The 13,125-nt window shown below is 36.3% G+C and overlaps 1 protein-coding gene across 12 annotated transcripts in view; it reads left to right on the top strand.

The window, feature by feature from the left end:
- LOC122530985 (microtubule-associated protein futsch-like) overlaps positions 1–13,125 on the top strand; it is a 53,619-nt gene that overhangs the window by 29,492 nt on the left and 11,002 nt on the right. For 2 of the 12 annotated variants that reach the window (XM_043658474.1, XM_043658473.1), the window contains exon 1: positions 3,920–4,025. The exons of the other annotated variants lie outside the window; for them this stretch is intronic. The gene's annotated coding sequence lies outside the window, so the exon portion shown is untranslated. Of the gene's footprint in view, positions 1–3,919; positions 4,026–13,125 lie in introns of those variants that run through there. 12 annotated transcript variants of the gene reach the window in all.

The following is a 13,125-nucleotide window of genomic DNA, read 5'->3' as shown; positions in this document are numbered from 1 at the left end:
ACGATATTTAAATGAAAAATTGTGTAACACAGAAGTTGTATGACTTCAAGGAAGGTTTCAAGCGAAATATAGTGTATCGATATTTTTCTGTGGGTTTCAAAATTTTCAAGATCATCTTTATTTTTTATTTTTAATTGGACCATATATTTTTTTTCATCATGAATCGAAAGAATATTAAATTACAAGTAAACGTTGGTTCTAAACCTAATCGTTAAGGAGGTATTTTTACGATATTTAAATCAAAAATTGTGTAACACAGAAGTTGTATGACTTCAAGGAAGGTTTCAAGCGAAATATAGTGTATCGATATTTTTCTGTGGGTTTCAAAATTTTCAAGATCATCTTTATTTTTTATTTTTAATTGGACCATATATTTTTTTTCATCATGAATCGAAAGAATATTAAATTACAAGTAAACGTTGGTTCTAAACCTAATCGTTAAGGAGGTATTTTTACGATATTTAAATCAAAAATTGTGTAACACAGAAGTTGTATGACTTCAAGGAAGGTTTCAAGCGAAATATAGTGTATCGATATTTTTCTGTGGGTTTCGAAATTTTCAAGATCATCTTTATTTTTTTTTTTTTAATTGGCCCATATATTTTTTTTTATCATGAATCGAAAGAATATAAACGTTGGTTCTAACCTAATGGCTCTTAACCTAATTGTTAAGGAGGTATTTTACGATAATTTGTCTCGAGGATGAAAACCATTTGCTTGTTACGCATTAACGTTCCATGGTGGATGTTGGTCATCAAATTATCGCAAAATATCACCTTAATCATCAAGTTGCTAATACTTTTTTATTTACTCTACTTAGAATTTAATATTCTTTCAAATGATCCATTTAAAAAAATTAAAGTTGTTTCGAAATTGGAAAATTGATACGTCATATATTTTGCCTTCCTTAAAACCACACAACTTTCCTATTAAACAATCTTTCATTAGACGCGTAATTAGGTACGCAAGTTACGCGAATCACCCTAACTTTGCAATTCGAAAGCTGTCTGATGAGTGACAAAATTTCTCGAATATATAAGTTTCATTTTTCATTGATTCGTCGTATTAATTTTGAATTGTCTATTTGACACTGACATTTTGCTTCCAAAAAAAAAAAAAAAATATATATATATATATATAAATAAACCGTACATTTAAAAATTAAATTGAATCAGCCCTAACGACAGCCAACGAGAATCTTCAGAAATTTACATGGCCGACCGGGGGCTGCACAGAATTTACCATGTTACCGTAATTAGATCTTGCGTATATCGGATTTAGGTTAATCATCACGTTTCACGATACCATTATCGATCGATCATGTCGCATTACGGTGCTAATGAAATCTCGAGATGTACTCTCGGTATGTTTTTGCGAGAATTTGGTCACGAGCCACCAAGATTCCCCGAGACTCGTTCGTAACGTCGAAGGTATATGATAGTCGGGCGTAATTCGAGAGGACACAAGGTAGAGGTAGTATACGGTGGCAAATCCTGTTCGAAGACTAATGACCCCTGGCAAGAGGAAAGGAGAGACGACGCACGATCGAGGAGACTGATCTACGAGGGAATCCTGACAAGCGAGCGTGGTAACGGTGCTACCAATCTTGCTGCTTTGCCAGCTGTTCGTTGCCGTGTATACACCACGGTACCCAAAGTGAACTTCCCTCCTTTTCCATCGCGCCGGCCCCGCCGCTTGTCCTCTTACCTAGACATTCACTTCTGGCTCTGACAAAACGTTTCGACACCGCGAAAACCATCGGTCTTTCCCGCCAGCAAAGCCGTTTAGAAAGCAAACGGGCGACTACTCCTCCGAACGAGCGTTCACGGGGCTCGATCGGGATCCGTCGTTGTTACATTTTCTTCTTCGTTCCTCTGGTCTCCTTGGTCGTAGGCCTGACCTATCGTAACCGTTCCTTTCTCGCACTGCCTTGGTTCCTTTCATAATCGATCGGTGAACCGTCTCTCGTACTTGGGAGTTTTCTTGTTTCCCTCGAGATAGTCCAATTTAAAAAAAAAAATGGTATTGAAAATGTATCGTATAATACTATAGGTAATAATATAAATAATATAATATACCTAAATATAGGTAATATAAATTTTGAAGTTGGATTGAATCTACATTCAGGTGGAATTTCTTTTTCCAAATTGATTATTTTATTTATTGAGATGAGTTTATTCAATAAAAATTAAAAATTAATGTTGAGATAAAAATAGTAAGTAACATAAATGTAAAATATAATAAAATTATATATATATATATCAATATTATCTAAATTTTTTAATTGGAAATTAAATATATATATATATATAGTATAAATAATATTACATTTAATTTCCAATTAAAAAATTTATATAATATTGATATAATTATTTATGTTATGTTATGTTACTTATTATTTTTATCTCAACATTAATTTTTAATTTATATTTAAGAAATTTATTTCAATAAATATTTCAATATATTAATATTGTATAATAATAATTTATTTCAATATATATATGGTTATTTTTATATTTATTTTATTATACTTTAATTTAAAATTTATATTGGAAATATATATATATGTATATAATATTAAATAAATGTAATATTATTTATACTGTATATATATAGTATAAATAATATTATATTTAATATAAATTTTAAATTAATGTATAACAAAATAAACACAAAAATACCCAGATAACATCAACAAAATGTCAGTGTCAAATTAATAATTCAAAATTAATATGATGAATTAATGAGAAATGAAAATTATATATTCGAATAAATGAAATTAGTAATATGAGTGTGCCAAATCCAATAAATTCCATGAAATCCTACAGATTGGAGAAAAATTGATCCATAAATTCCATGGATTTTATTATAATACAAACGACAAAATGACAAAAGAAGCGAGTTAATCGTGGAACTGCCGGGTCGTCGTTTCGTGCCATTATATCCCGGAATCCCGGGATTTTCAACATTAAAAATAATAATTCAATTTAAAAAAAAAAAAAAAATACTACTGAAAATGGCAGTACAATAATTTTGAAAATTGGATCGAACCTACATTCAAGTGGAACACCTCTCTCTTTCTCTAAACTAATCACTTCATTTGTCGAAATGAAGTTTATTAAACATAAACGAGCATCGTGGAATTTTGCCGGGTTTCGTCGTTAAACGTGTCCGTGCGATCGTATCTCAGAGTCAGACAGCGGATTCCAATCGGCAACTGGTATGCGCTCGTATCCGCCAGCGAAGCTACCTGTTTTCTTTTCTTTTTTTTTTTAACAGAATTACGGCAGAGAAGCCCGGGAACGATCGGGTTTGCCGGGATTCCGCGCGTCGTTGCGTCGATTGGTTAGTTGTGGCGCCGGATCGCGCGATTACGCCCCTGTCACCTGTGCTACCTCCACGACCGGCATTACCACTTCTACTTCGAGCCGAAAGTCAGCGAGCCGAAGAGGAAGAGTCGCCGCGAGCTGCCAGCGTAGTACGACAACGCGTTTTCCGCGCGCGACACGCGTGCGTTTCACTCTTTTTGTCGTGTCTCTCTCTCTCTCTCTTTCTCTGTGTCGTCTTTGTACGCGTTTCGTTCAATCCGCTAGGCTTCGCGCGAAGGGCTTCGGCTCGGTGGGTTACTCGCCTACTTTACGATCGATCGCACCGGACGCGAAGGTCGAGGCGGTTCAGTACCGAGCCAGCATTCCCTTCACACACCACGACAGACACTCGTGGTGCGAATCGTGGTGCACTCGTATCGTCGGCAAGTTTAACCCTTATCGTTTTCGGTGGTGAGGAATCGGTATCGGTGGGAATCTCGCGAGTTTCTCCGGTGTGTAACATGGTGTAACATAGCGATCGAGCGGATTTGATTGCTACCGGACGCCGTAGTTTTTCGATTTTCTCTTCTTTTTTTTTTTTTTTTTTTTTTTTTTTTTTTTTTTTTTTTTAATTACTGGAAACACTAGTGATATTCCTTCTATTGTTACCGATTGTGACTAGTTCGTGCGAAAGTCCAAGCCATTCGGCTGGTAAAGGTAACACGCAACGTTTCGAAATTGGAACTTTCTAAATTCGAGGCACACGTAGCAATCAATCTATCTTTTTTTTTTTTTCTTTCTTTTTTTGCGATATAGCGTGAGCCTCGCTGATAACGCGCTCGATTAATTTACGAGTTAACAATTGAACTCGTGAACGAACAAACAGCTTATCGAGATCCGATCGAACTGCTATCGGTTCTTTTTATCCATCGATCTAGAGCTGTAATAAAGTCTATTGAGTACGTAATCTAGGGACGATAAGAACTCGCGATAGTTATCACGTGACTGCTTAATCCACTTCTTGTGAGTCTTCAAGTGCAACGAGAAGTAAATAATCATTAATTGCGACAAACGTTATCTCGTCTAAGGGATTCGTTTTCAAACGTTTATCTCCATTTCCGTCAGTGTAATTAACCATTATCGTATCGTGTGTCGTGTCATTTCAACACGTTTTGACAAATCTGGTTTCTCACGAGCGAAATTTTGGTTGGCCGGCGGTTCCAATTCCAGTTCGTTCGGTTTAGGACGAGTTCGTTTAGAAAGCAGAGTAGCTCGACTTCGGACGTTTAGACAGTGAGACAATCGGCAATTGTGTTGAGAGACGGTTCGAGGATCGGCTGCATCCTGCGGCACAGGAGCAGAGAGGGTGCATGCAACGCGTTTGGCAATCAGACCGCATCGATCGGCCAATTCCAAGGCAGATAAACGACTCTCGGTGTCGATACCAGCCGACGATGGAAATTAGCATGCCTCCTCCATACGTCGTACTTCCTTTTCCTTCGCTTCAGTAAACCTACGCACTCGATGGAACGCTCCTTTTTTATATATATTTTTTTTTAATTTTGTAACAGACGGTCGAGTTTTTTCGTGAGCGAGTTTCGACGAACATTTCGGGGATATCTCGGTTCAAATTTCTGGGAGGATAATTACAAGAAAGAGTAAGCTCATTTAATGTAGAATAATCTTGAAATGTTTTCAATTTTGCAAATGTAGATGATTGATGAATCTTTTCGCGAGAAATATATTACATTTCGGTAGCATCTCGTTCAAATTTGCAGTTACTTAATCTCTTGCGGTGGAATAACGTGCCACGCATGTCGAGAATATTTTGTCCCAAAATTGCAAGTATTTTCTCAGTTTTAAGTATATTTAAGTATAACACAGGTAAAAAAAATAATAAATTTATTACTTCTCAATAATTTCTATCCAGTGATATTATACCCGACGAGAAATTATTATAGACGGTTCGGTCACTCGTTATGGTCCGCAATCAGTAGGTTAACCTCTTGCGTTAAAATGACGTGTCACTCACGTCAAAAATTTCTTTGTCCCAAAATTGCAAGTATTTTCTCAGTTTTAAGGATACTTAAGTACAACACAGGCAAAACAAATAATAAATTTATTACTTCTCAATGATTTCTATTCAGTCGTATCATACCCGACGAGAAAGCGACGAATTATTGTATACGGTTCGGTCACTCGTTATGGTCCGCAATCAGTGGTTAACCTGTTGCGTTAAAATGACGTACCACGCGCGTCGAGAATTTTTCGTCCCAAAATTCCAAGTATTTCCTCAGTTTTAAGGATATTTAAGTATAACACAGGTAAAACAAAAGTAATAAATTTATTACTTCTCAATAATTTTTATCCAGTGATATCATACCTGACGAGAAAGCGACGAATTATTGTAGACGGTTCGGTCACTCGTTATGGTCCGCAATCAGTAGCCAAGTGGTTAACCTCTTGCGTTAAAATGACATGCCACGCGCGATAATTTTTTTGTCCCAAAATTGCAAGTATTTTCTCGGTTTTAAGCATATTTAAGTAACTCAGGCAAAACAAATAATAAATTTATTACTTCTCAATAATTTTTATCCAGTGATATCATACCCGACGAGAAAGCGACGAATTATTGTATACGGTTCGGTCACTCGTTATGGTCCGCAATCAGTGGTTAACCTGTTGCGTTAAAATGACGTATCACGCACGTCGAGAATTTTTCGTCCCAAAATTCCAAATATTTCCTCAGTTTTAAAGATATTTAAGTAACTCAGGCAAAACAAATAATAAATTTATTACTTCTCAGTAATTTTTATCCAGTGATATCATACCCGACGAGAAAGCAACGAATTATTGTATACGGTTTGGTCACTCGTTATGGTCCGCAATCAGTTGCCAGCGCAATTGGTTAAAACGGAAATTTTGGAATTATTACCTCGAAACATTTTTCCGGATCGCGACGAAGTTTTCTGGAAAACAAGTTTCTTCACATCGGAAGTTTTTCAAATATCTCTTTGCCTCCGTGAACTGTTCGTTTGTTCGACGAACCGGTTGGGGACATTCACGTCGCTGTCGAAAGGGAACATCGGCGTAACGATCGTTCTAGTCGCGTCGTTCACTTCACAATGTGTCTATCAGGTTTTGTCGGCATTGTGTGTCTCGTCCAGCCGCGATTTAAATATTTATAAGGCAACGGAATACGGATCCGTTGTGTGACAGCTGTAGCTCCGTTCGTGGCTCGTCGTTGGCGCAATTTTTCTTCCACGAGACCTTTGGAACAGCGAGAACCAGGCAAGAGGAATAATGGCCCCTCGTTCAGTCAAGTGGCTATACTCGTTTCAACGAAATGAGAGCTCTTCTAGAGCCGATCCCCTGTTCGCTGATTTGAAATATGTCGTGAAAGCAAGCGCCGATTCGCTCGTTAACATCGATCAATGAAAAAAGAAAGAAAAAAAAAGGTGAAAGTGTAGGGTGTCGAAACGCAGAAACGATTAATCCTTGTGAATCGTGACAAAGCTTTGAACAGAGGTACTTTCGATCGAGAAACTTTTTCTAGCATCGTGAAAACGCAACTTTTAACAACACGTCTCGCCAGTCGACAAAGTCACTGAAAAACGAGACGGCCGCTACCTAAGGCCAGAGGTTGAAACACAAGACTAGTTGTATACGATTTTTCATCCGGCGTTTCATCTCACGTTACCCTGCCACGTTGTGATCTTCGCGATCGATTCATTTCCATCTACTTTCCCGTGTGTCGTGTGCCTGTAGACGTAGCCACTGCCTTGAAAAGGAATTTCGAATATATACGATGATCGCCAGCACACGCTTGTGATCGACGATAAACGATTCAAAACTCAGTGATCTTAATAATCGCGATAAACTTTCATACACGATCTTAGATCGTACACACGTGAAATCGATCGTTAGTCGAAGAGTTTAAGACTCTCGTCTCGGATAGGTGTTTGATAGGTGAAACGATCGAGCATATTCACCTAAATGTCGTCCCCGATATGTTCGTTCAATCATCGTCAAAGTCGCTTTCTTTCGTGTCTCCTGCGATTAAAATTTGCAGGTCCGCGATATTTCTAGAAATCTACGATTCGTTGCTAGCTCATCTCAAAGGACCAAGGTTTCCTGTGGTTCGCTTCGCGTTGAAGAGGCGAGGGAAAAAAAGAAAGAAAGAAAGAAAAAATAATGGAAAACGAGGCAACGTGTTTGATCGTTGAAAAAAATCGGCGCGCGCGTTGAAACCGGTCGGTGTGACGAAACCAGCTCGACTCGGCACGGCCCCCGTGAGAACTAGGCGAGCTTCAAATCGTATTCCGCGTGCGTGTCGCCGCGAGCCGGGGCGAGTTCTCTTTCGCTTGGAACGAGTTCTTGAGGACGCGCTCGTGGCGTGACCGAGGTCGCGAGAAAGAACCGAGAAGAAAGGAACGAAAGAAAACTCCACGCGGACAAGCGCAAAAAGCGCGCCGCGCGCCCCGCGCGTGAATTCGAGACGCTCGTCCTCGCTCGTGCTCGCGAAATCGGCGTTTAGAATCGTTTCGACTCGCGGTTCTTTTGTTCACCTCGCTTCTCAGTTCGTCCAATTACGAGAGAAAGGCGCGAAGGTATCCGCTCGCCAACCGGCCAATTTGTCGCGAATTATTACGTTCCGTTCGCGCTTCTTTGCCTTCTGCGAGAGATTCTGACCTGACTTTTTACTCAAACGGAGGCGAAGTCTTCCTAAAATATTCCAGCAGCCACTCATTTCGACGCAGTTGTTTTCTCCCCACGCGCGATCGCGCGATTTTACAATCGTTCCCGGGAATAAAAAGAATGTCAATATTTTGCACGCGCGCGCGTAGGAATGCGAAACGAATACGAAAGCGTTCGCGAGGCTGTTGATTATCGATTTTCGACGAATCGGACGTGAGTTCGGCATTGTACAGGGTGGGTCAAAAATTTTTTTCCACTTACTTTTTCTTTTTCTTTTTTTCAACCCCTTGCGCTGGCAATTGGTTTGCGGACCGTAACGAGTGACCCAAACGAGTGTACAATAATTCGTCGCCTTCTTTTTCTTTTGAATTCGTCGGTATGATATCACTATTAGATAGAAATTATTGAGAAGTAATACACTTATCGTTTGTCTTGCCTGGGTTACGTTTAAATATACTTTAAATATACTATTTAAATAAATGTACTATTTAAATATACTTTAAATGTACTATTTAAATATACTATTTAAATATACTTTAAATGTACTATTTAAATATACTTTAAATGTACTATTTAAATATACTATTTAAATATACTTTAGATATACTGTTGAAATATACTATTTAAATATACTTTAAATATATTATTTAAATATACTTTAAATATACTATTTAAATATACTTTAAATATACTATTTAAATATACTTTAAATATACTATTTAAATATACTTTAAATATACTATTAAATATATTTTAAATATACTATTAAATATACTATACTAAATATACTTTAAATATGCTTTAAATATACTATTAAATATACTATACTAAATATACTTTAAATATGCTTTAAATATGCTATTCAAATATACTTTAAATATACTATGTAAATATGCTATTTAAATATACTAATTTAATTATACTAAGTTCAAACGTGATTTTTTTCGTTATGTTTTAAATATACAAGGTGCACAATATATCAAAAATATGTATAATGTAAAAAGTTATATACTTGTTCGATTGTTCAAAAAAATTATCACCTATTCGATTGTTCAAAAAATTATTACCTATTCAATTGTTTAAAAAATTATTGCTCATTCAATTATTACTTATTGCTTAAATTATCACTTGCATTACAACTTGTGTACTTAAATTATTTATTAATGTGCAGTGGGAAGTGATTTGTGGCCCACCTTGTAGAGCACGGGAGTGAGTTCCGCGGTGAAATCATCGAACGTTCACGCTCCCAATTCGTCGTATTTTCATGCGAGGTCCGCGAATCATTTTCGCGCTTCCCTCTTGCTCCTTCCTCTACTCTCTTTCCGCGTATTTTTTTTTCCTGCGTATGTGTCTCACTCTCTCACTCTCTTTGCGTCGAGCGACAATAGCACGGAAATGCGAGCACGTCGATCGTAGAGCGTGGCGTGCCAGATTTCCAACATCCTGCCTCAGTTTTCGTCGATCTCCATCTTTTCCACGCTCGATCCTCGAAATAGAGACGCGTGGTTTCACTGTACAGACAAGAGATGCTACAAAACTGCCCGCGAGAAGTTGAATGCTCAGCCGATAGAAATCGAAATCGGTGAGTCCGGGTCGGTGTCTAATGAAACAAACACGCGGTTGCAGAATCACCGTCCCGATAGCGATACGAGTTTCAATGTCGGGAACGCGCGCAGTTTCTTCGATTTACTTTACTTTCCATTTCCGTGAAAGCCGCGCTCGTTCTCGCGCGGCGTCAAACGGAGCCGATTATTATTACTCGCCACGGCGGTTTTGAATCTTCCGTTGGATCGACAACACGCAAAGATCGTCTGAAAGATTCTTAAAATAACCCAGATTTGCATCGCGAGGCGAAATGTTACCAGCGATTGTGGAATCTTGTGTTTGTTAAAATGAATTAATACGTAGAAAATTGAGAATTAGACTTGTGCACCATGCAAATATTATAATTTTAATACTATCGATCGGCGGAACAGTTTAATTTATTAATTATTTAATTATGTAATATCTTAAATAGTAAAATTACTTTAATGTAACAATTTTTTAAATTATTTTTGAGGTGAAATGATTTTAATAATATTTTTAACAGTTTTAGAACTGTGCTTTAACTGTGGTGTTATATTTTAACTTTGACTAATTATTATGTTGTGTTGCAGCGATCATATAATGGCCATAAAGTAAAATGATTTTAATCATATTTTTAATATTATTATTAAAAATATTAAATTGTTAAGTAAAAATAAAATATTAAAAATTAATTAAATAAAAAAGTAAAAGTATTTAATAAATATTAAATATAGCATAGTTTTAGAACTGTGGTATTATATTTTAACAAACATTGTGTTGCAGCGACCATGTAACAATGGTCATAAAGTAAAATTTTAATATTATTATTAAAAATATTAAATATTATTATTAAAAATATTTAATAGTATTAAAAATATTAAAAATATTAAATAGTATTATTAAAAATATTAAATTATTGTTAAATAAAAATAAAATATTAAAAATTAATTAAATAAAAGTAAAAATATTTAAAAAATATTAAAAATATTAAATACAGCATACTAGAACTGTGGTATTTTAACAATTGTGTCGCAGCGACCATGTAACAATGGTCATAAAGTAAAATTTTAATATTATTATTAAAAATATTAAAAATATTAAATATTATTGTTAAAAATATTAAAAATATTAAATATTATTATTAAAAATATTAAAAATATTAAATAGTATTATTAAAAATATTAAAAGTATTAAATTATTATTAAATAAAAATAAAATATTAAAAATTAATTAAATAAAAGTAAGAATATTTAAAAAAATATTAAAAATATTAAATATAGCATACTAGAACTGTGGTATTATATTTTAACAATTGTGTCGCAGCGACCACATAACAATGGTCATAAAGTAAAATGATTTTAATAATAATATTAAAGATATTAAATTATCACATAAAAATAGAAATATTAAAAATATTAAATATCAAATTTAATGATTTTAACAATAATATTTCTAGCTTTATAATACGTATGATTAGTGCAGTGTAAATCGCGATGCAAATGGGTTATTAATCGTACACCGTGACTTATTATTAATATCAATGCAAATCAAATTGGATTCGTGACTGAGGCTGACTATTTTCTGCAGTTATACCAAGTCTCCTTTCCTAAATCCCAGTTTACGAAACGTGGTCAACTGGAGGCGCCGTGAAAAAGAAACGAAGCGAAAGAGTTCGGCCGATCGCGTGAGCAAAAGTAACGGTGCGCGTGCGAGTAAAATGCCGCGAAGCAAATTGAGAATGATGGCACAATAAGATACACGGTGGGCCGAGTGGTCAACTGGCATGGAAAAAGGTAGCTCGTGGACCACTCGAGATCGATCGTCGATCGGGATCTCTTGCTACACTCGCCGAGAGAGATGTGGAGCGCCGATATATATCGCGGAGAGCCTGAGATCTAATCTCTGGCTGCCTCCTGTGCCTCGGCCTTGTTCTCTGCTTCTATCGTCAGTATTCGCGTCAACGTGCAACGTGTTCGTTCGCCTCGTGCTAATAAGTCGCGAAACGCGAGAAATCGGCGAAAGAGGCAACGTTCCGCGTTCATTTACAACGGTGTGCCGGCCAGTGGCAATAAATAATCGGTGATGGTCGCGTGAGTTTGATCGATAATCTCCGTGGCAACGGATAGCAATCGCCTGGATTCTTAACCAAACGAAATCACCAAAGCGAGCCTGCCGATATTGCGCGTTGTCACGATATAGGGTGTGTTCTTCGAGAACAAATGAAAACGAAGATTAATATTTTTTTTCACAGAGAAGATTAATATCTTAGAACCGTGCTTCGTCGATATCATTTGATCGCGAAGGGTGTTCCACGTCTCAGGAGCAATTTTCAAGATTTTTTTTGTTCGGAGGAATCCTTGTTGCACGAGCCACGAGTAATCAAGCTTGGATTCAAGCTAATTAATTTCTAACGATTTATTTCATTTGTCTCAAGTTAGTTTTTACTACAAGTTTGACTTATGCCTGTTCGTTGATTACGCTTGGTTTACACAAATTGTTCATATCCTTTCATTTTCACTATCAATTACGTTACGTTGTATTAGATTTTTCGACTAAAAACACAACCTCGTTTCAAAGAATCACGTTCACTTCGACGAATAGTGTTCAGTAACTCCGTGCTATATAAAGTCTTTCACTCAAAATGACTTTCCAAATATATCGTCAAAGATCTGACGATTAAGATCTGAAACGCCCATTTAAAATTGTTATAAACAGAAAATATGATGCAAACGGAACGATATAAAAAATGAGAAAAATAATCGAAGAAACATGCGCGTAAGCAAATCTCACGTCCGAGGGTTAAAAAGTCGACTGTGCAATTAAAAATTACTATGTCGAAAATTAATTCATCGTGCAACGATGATTAGTCGATCTCTCCACTACATACACGACGTACATTCTGATTTTATTGCTCGATGATTTTTTCATTCGACCGAGCAAATCTTGATCGTTATTGGTTTTAGCAAGAAATCGATGGCAATACGTTCGTCAAAACGCGTTTTGCATTGGTTGCGCAACGCCGTAGCCGAGTTTTCTTTCGCCACGGTGCCCCGACGTCACTTTCTCTTCAGCCGTGGAAAATTATTACGTTCCGCAATTTCCGCCAACGCCGCGCGTATCCGGTTGGAATGCAAGCGGACAGATCGCGCGCAGGTGGTAGAGGTGTGACCGTGCGCTGAAACACCGGCGATATTGCAACAATCGGCCGATCGGAGGTGTTTCAGCTACCTAAACACAGTCGCGAGTGGTGGTCTACGTAGAAAATCCAGCGAAACGTTTGTCGCTTTTCACCTGTCGCGATATTTATAGAGACACACGAAGATATGTACTTCGAAGTTCGAACGATTTTACATTAAACAACAGAGAGTCGTGATATTTGTATTTATAATTGTATATATCTGAATATTTATAATATTTATGATATAATTTATAATTATATATATCCGAATATTTATAATTATATATATTTGAATATTTATGATATAATTTATAATTATATATATCCAAATATTTATAATATAATTTATAATCATATATATCCGAATATTTATGA

The sequence above is a fragment of the Frieseomelitta varia genome, unplaced genomic scaffold (genome assembly GCF_011392965.1).
Source record: "Frieseomelitta varia isolate USP_RPSP 00005682 unplaced genomic scaffold, Fvar_1.2 scaffold_370, whole genome shotgun sequence".
Classification (NCBI taxonomy): Eukaryota; Metazoa; Arthropoda; class Insecta; order Hymenoptera; family Apidae; genus Frieseomelitta; species Frieseomelitta varia.
Note: the sequence above shows the minus strand (reverse complement) of the source record. Positions and strands in the feature narration are given on the sequence as shown.